Source organism: Triturus cristatus, chromosome 6 (genome assembly GCF_964204655.1).
Source record: "Triturus cristatus chromosome 6, aTriCri1.1, whole genome shotgun sequence".
In the NCBI taxonomy this organism is placed as follows: Eukaryota; Metazoa; Chordata; class Amphibia; order Caudata; family Salamandridae; genus Triturus; species Triturus cristatus.
Genome location: NC_140589.1, coordinates 824,300,437 through 824,306,436, shown reverse-complemented (window position 1 = coordinate 824,306,436; position 6,000 = coordinate 824,300,437).

The window sequence follows — 6,000 nt, the reverse complement described above, 5'->3', positions numbered from 1 at the left end:
TGATGAGGTAGGTAAAAAGGTCAGAGATGGCAGGGACTCGGGTTACGTCGAGCTGGGCAGTCTTGATCCGTAGGAGAAACTTACAGCAAACCGCAGGCGCTTAGGTGGTGCCTGCTGGTGCAGGGTGGCTACTCCTTAGCCACAAGGGAGAGTCTTCAGAAATAGTCAAGAGTTCCTTTCGTGGAAAGTGGTTCGTGATTCGGAGTTATCCGATTATCTGATTATCCAATTTGGGAAGGGGACTCGCTCCTACCTTTATTCTAAGAGAAAGGGGTTGGCCCGTGACTAGGGTCTACCTAGGGGTGGAGCCAGGAGGGGGGTGGTTACACCCCTATCCTTTGTCCGGCTTCGCGCCAGCTCAGGGGCTGGTGTGCCCCCGAAACTGGTCTGAGCCGGGCTATGCACAGTGAGCACCGGGGTGCCACTTGCAATCACCTTCCTTTCAGCCCTGCCTACCTGGAATACACAAACCCTGTCTGGGATGGTGCTAACACCGCCCTCGACAGGAAACCCTTTGTCCAAACTCCCTTCGCTGGAAGGTCTCCCAGCAGCAGGAGGTCAGACTTGTGTCTGGTGGCAGCATCCATTTTGTGATGCTGAGGCTTGAGTCAACTTTAACCGGGGTTCAGGGTTACTTCCATGTCGTGCCCCTCTAGAAGGGGGGAATGCTAACCCCGTCGCCAGAACTAGCGAGGGGTTCGTATTCCAATTCGTATGACACCTTACTCGACATGTGTAGGTGATGCGATGCCAAAGTTAGCAAATAACCACAAGGATTATAATGCATTAAAAATAGTTGGCCCGCGTCACCATGGAACGGCTATTAGGACTTGGTTCCGCAAGCCGTCGACGGGCTCAGCTCGCGCCAGAGCACCATCCCACATGACTCCCTGCACTCTGCCTTCAGGATTGGTAAGGCCTGCCATAGGAGTGACTGATAGGAATCCATGTGTCCATTTTAGGGTTAGGTGTAGGAATACTACACCTACAGCAACGGGTGATTACACCACGTGGCCCCAGCTGTCGTGCAGCCAGTTGTGTCAGATTTGGGCGGCCATTCCAGGGGTGGCATAATACATGCTGCAGCCCCTGGTAGGCCCTGGGTACACCGATGCCCTGGATACCTGTGGTATGCTGAGACAGGGACTGACAAGGCGGCCCAGTTCCAATTAGTGGATGCACCTAATGTACATGTGTGTTAATTTCGAGAGAGAACAGCTAGGCTGTGGGTCTGATTGGCAGGCCCACAGCTGGGGAAAGTCGTAAACCAATGAAGCAAAAGCAAAAAATCTGGGTGATCATAGGATTGCAGACCCTACTCTCCTACATTCCGCACTGTAGCTTCAAACACCGGATCAAGTAGCGCCTCCGAGCGCAGCCGCCACGTGAAAGGGCGATGCATGCCCGTCGGAATCTTTATGTCTAACTGTACCGGATTGTGATCTGATAAAGTGCGCGGTAAGTTGGCGACCTCCCGTACCCATTCTAGCGCATCTCCACCCAGCAGCCAATAGTCTATTCGCGACCAGCTGTTGTGTAGCGGTGTCGCATGCGTTCCCTCTTTCACTAGGGCATTTCGCACCCTCCACACATCACTCAATCCAAATTCTAGCATAGCACTTTTTACGCACTGGGCTACTCTGGGAGTTCGGTGAGACATGGGATTGGACTTATCTAGATCAGGGTTCAAGTATGTGTTCAAATCACCTCCCCACAAAATATCCGCTTCCGGCAAGACCCTCAATTTAGCATACATCCATACAAAACACTCCGGGTCATCTACAATAGGCCCGTACATGATGGCTATAGTTACCAAAGAGCATCCCAGCTTCCCCTGTACCATTGCGCATCGCCCCTCCTCATCTATATATGTCCGGGCAGGCATAAATGCGACGCCCCGTTTAATCAGAATTGGCGAACCTCTGGCATATGATGAATAAGAAGACGCCAGTTTAAATCCCGCCCATCTTCCAGCAATACCTCACTCTGTATGCTTGGTCAAATGTGTTTCCTGCAACAAAGCGATATGTATGTAATGGTGAGTCAGATAAGCCAACACCTGGCGTACCTTCTTAGGAGAATTGAGGCCCCTCACATTCCAAGTCAATAACCTGTATCGCTCACCCATATTGAAACTTGGTGACCCCTGATAGCCTAACGATTAATACGATCAGCAGTAGAAGGGCAATACCAGTGCCACACGCGGCCAGCTCGCCATACCAACCAGCTCTCACTCCAACCGACAAAAAAGCAACACTCACACAAATAGAATACAACACATACCCCCATCGCCCCAACTCCAACCTCCCAATTAGGTTGAGACCATCTCCATCCCCCCTCCCACACATTTACCCCATCTTCCATACACTCCAACAAATGGGGAACACCCGTTGGGGGGAGGGAACGGCGGGGAACACTCACTTCATGGTGAGTTTTGCCAGACTTTAACTGTGTGGCACACTTGTGCGCCATCAACCATAAATGTAATCAACGTCCAAGACGCTGAGTCAGCACAATTCAATACAACTACATGCAAACGTGTGACATATATATATAAGGGAACCGTCCCCTATCTACAGCAGTTCCAACAAACAAAATCAGATCAACAACCATCCGCAACTACATTATAAATCCACCCTTGTCCTTCAAAAAAACAATGTCACCATCACTAATCTGCATCCTCTAGAGTCGGCGAGGTAGATAGGCTCCCCAGCCCGCCCTGTCGTCACCTAGATTTGCAGATATGTTTTGAAAATTTCTGGACTGACTTCCAGTCTGTGAAGAAATGCGCTTGCCCCTCGTGGGAGATTTTCAATTTGGCAGGGTACAACATTGCATATGGTACAGAGGCAGTCTGCAGCAGCTTCTTCACCGGCACAAACTCCCTAGGCGCTGCCTGCACCTCAGGGGTGTAGTGTTCAAAGCGCTAATGCTCAGATTCGTTGCATCAGCAATTCAGCTCTCCAGCGGTGTTGCAGCGCCCTACAGTAGCCAGGTAAGTACAGCAACCTGTTATGATGCACGCCGTGGTCAATCTCAGAGGGTCAGCGTGGTTGTTAAAAAAAACCTCAGATGTCTCCTGCAATCACCACCGCCTTGGCAGTATCCGAGCAGGCCTCAGGTATCCCCCCCCACACAGGATAAGTTTAAGGTGTTACTATGATATATCCTGCAATGCCACAGTGAGGTCCAATGACTTCCAGTACAGTTCTCCACTGTTGCCAACTAGGATCACGGCCGGAGGCCGTCGTCCGTACTACCAGGTAAGGGTCCGTCGCCAACTACGCAGCCCGCACCCCCCAGGATGCTCCCAGGTCACGCCAACACCCCTATACGCTCGGGGTTCGCACACGGCACCCCCCCTTCACAGTCCAGAAGCACCAGCAGAGCCCTGACCACCCCAACTCGCAGAAGCAGGCTAGGTCATGTATCAGGGCGTTCAGACCGGCACCTCCACACCACGGAGCGCCAAGCTGGCACAATTCCCCTCTGGCAAGCAGTGGTGGTACCACCACACCGCGCCCGGCACAGTCAGCCCGCCCTGGCTCGCTCAAACACAGCCCATGCACTATGGCATGAGCGTCTAAGCGAGGCGACGCAACCCGACCCACACCCGGCATAGTATGCGGCCCCCGCCCCACTTACCGCACCTCCAAATGCAGATTAAAGTGGGTTCCTCCGCTCCAACAGGCTCAGAAACCTCCCCGATCGTGACAGGGGGAGATTATTACCGCTGCATGTAGTTTTTTAGCGGCACAAGTGTCAATAGCCCATGGTATTTGCCGAATATGTAGGTCTGGCTTGCGGAGCTCCCTCAAGAGGCAGCTATTCCGCCTCGTGCCGTAACCACTACAAGGTTTGGGATATCCTTACTAAACGATTGCACCTTACGACTTTCCCCTCTCCTCACACGCCCATCCATTTTAATGCTGCATTCTCTCCTGCGCTGCATGAGGGTCCCTTTGAAGCCTGGATGGAGGGTGGGTGCCACATGATTTCTCACTTGTTTGACAGAGGCGAACTCCTCACTTTTCAGGAATGCAAGAAGCAATTTGCTTTAACTGCTAAAGAGGAATATCTTTACTTGCAGCTGAAACACTGGGTGCAGCAGCCCCTGGTGCGGCGGGCCGCCACCAGGGAGCTGCTCCCTATCGAGAAGTTTGCGCAATCAGGGTCCTCTTCCAAAGGTTGCATTTCCTACTTATATGCTCTCATACAAGCGATGAGTCCCAGAACGACCCCACGTTTCAAGCGTTTTTGGAACGCACTCGTGGCTACTCCCTTAGATGAAAAGCAATGGGAAAATGTAGGCAGGGATATAATGAAATTCAACCGCTCCATGTACCTCAGGGAGGTACACTATAAAATGATGTACGACTGGTACCTATACCCTCAAAAACTACACACGATTTTTCCCAGTTCGTAAGACAGGTGCTGGAGAGGTTGTGGGATGTTGGGCGATTTCAGGCATATATGGTGGGACTGCCCCTCCATACAACCATTCTGGAAGGAAATGTTGTCCCAAATTAAGCTTATCCTGGGTTATCCTATTTCTAGTTCCATGGAACAGGTCTTGTGGGGGGTCAGTGATCCCAAACTGAAATGTCAAACACAGGGGGATAAATCAGTGATGTGGCTTTGCTTGGGGGCAGTAAAAATGACAATTGCGGCTGTGTGGAAAAAACAAGAGGCCCCATCATTAACCCAATGGCATGCAAGACTGTGGAGAGTTTTGGCGTTGGAGCGCATAGCTGATGTAGTTGAGGACACCAGGAAAAGCTTTGATTACATTTGGTCTCTGTTGGTAAGCTATTTAATCAGTGGGGCTCCCCCGGACAGCATGCAGTCCCCGGCTTAGGGCTCTACACTTGTTCCTTATCTAATCACATCAAAGTGCCGGGATCACTGAACAGCGCGATGGGCACCTGAATAGCGGACCTGGTGACCCAGTCATCCTGCTCACGTTATTCTAATTTGCACCATGACATCACAATTTTGTTCGTTTTTAGGTATAGTTAAGTTTCCTTTCTATGTTATTATACAGGGAGGGTTGATTGATGCTCAGCACCATGGGCCTGAACACAATACTTTATAAGGATGCTGTGTAATATTGCACGATTCATTCGCCACAGACCTTGTGCACAAGCTGTAACCTTCATGAGCGAACTGTACACCCGGGCTGAATGTTTTTGTGACTGATGTTGCCTATGTAATGCTTTGTGTTGCACTCTCTGAAGAAAAATTCAATAAACAGATTTTGAAATAGATTTGCAGATCTGCAACTGTCTGCTCTGGTTAGGAATGCGGGTTCCTTGCTTTAGGAACGGATTTTAGGCTGCTCTTCACACTAATAAACACCCTGAACCCTATCCTTACAACAAGCATTTGCAATGCAATAGGTCTCGCATTTGCGAGAGTTTAAGCTATTGGCATTGTAAATGACAAAGCTTTTTATTTTTGTTTTTGAAAAAACATAAATAAAAGTCATTGTTATTTACAATGCCAATAGCTGGGTGACCAGACGTCCCCGTTTTCCCAGGACGGTCCCTGTTTTTGGAGAAGTGCCCCCGTGTCCCGACACTTTTCTCTAAGTGACTCAAATGTCCCTGTTTTCAAACAGTGTCTAGGTTAAATACAGAAATGTCCCTGTTTTTCATTGTTCCGGTTGAGCATGCGCGTGTATGCTCTCTTTGCACTGTTTACGGCATGTGTCGTCACTGAGGTGAGCGCTGTAGCAAGAAGGGAAATCCTTTGAAGAGAGACATTTTACACGCAGTGCCATCTACGTCATCGTGCCAGCGAAAGTTTCTACTTTGGATAAAACAATATTTCTTCGTCCTGTAGCTTGTATTCATAGCCATAAAAACTTTTCAGTAGCCCTTATGCATACCGTGCAAGGATTAATGCATTGCTCATTGCATGTTTTATTCATAACCAATTGATGCATGCTCTGTGTTCTCCATATCAAAGCTATGACTTGACCTTTTGACTGACCTTTCA